This window comes from Etheostoma cragini, chromosome 11, assembly GCF_013103735.1.
Source record: "Etheostoma cragini isolate CJK2018 chromosome 11, CSU_Ecrag_1.0, whole genome shotgun sequence".
NCBI lineage: Eukaryota > Metazoa > Chordata > Actinopteri > Perciformes > Percidae > Etheostoma > Etheostoma cragini.
Genome location: NC_048417.1, coordinates 26,336,381 through 26,336,706, shown reverse-complemented (window position 1 = coordinate 26,336,706; position 326 = coordinate 26,336,381).

Sequence of the window (326 nt, the reverse complement as noted above, 5' to 3'; positions counted from 1 at the left end):
AGAAGGATTATAGACAGATGAAGTGGGTGCAAATTCTGAACCCCTCAAAAGCTGAAAAGCATTGATTGGAATGAGCATTGGTGATGAAATTGCGGATGGACTTAACGTCCAGAGTGGGTAATGGAAGCCAATATGTGGCTTGATGTGCCTTAAAGCAATTCCAGCCAGTTAAGTAGACTGTTGATGATGGCGTCTTGTGTGCGTAAGAAGTTTCTCAGCTGGTGTGTTAGTTGAAAGTTGTGGCAAAAAACAGTGGCAATGTTGTGGGGTGAATGTCCGATTCTGGAGCCGAGTGTCTACATTTCTTTACTTAAGATGTCTTCTAC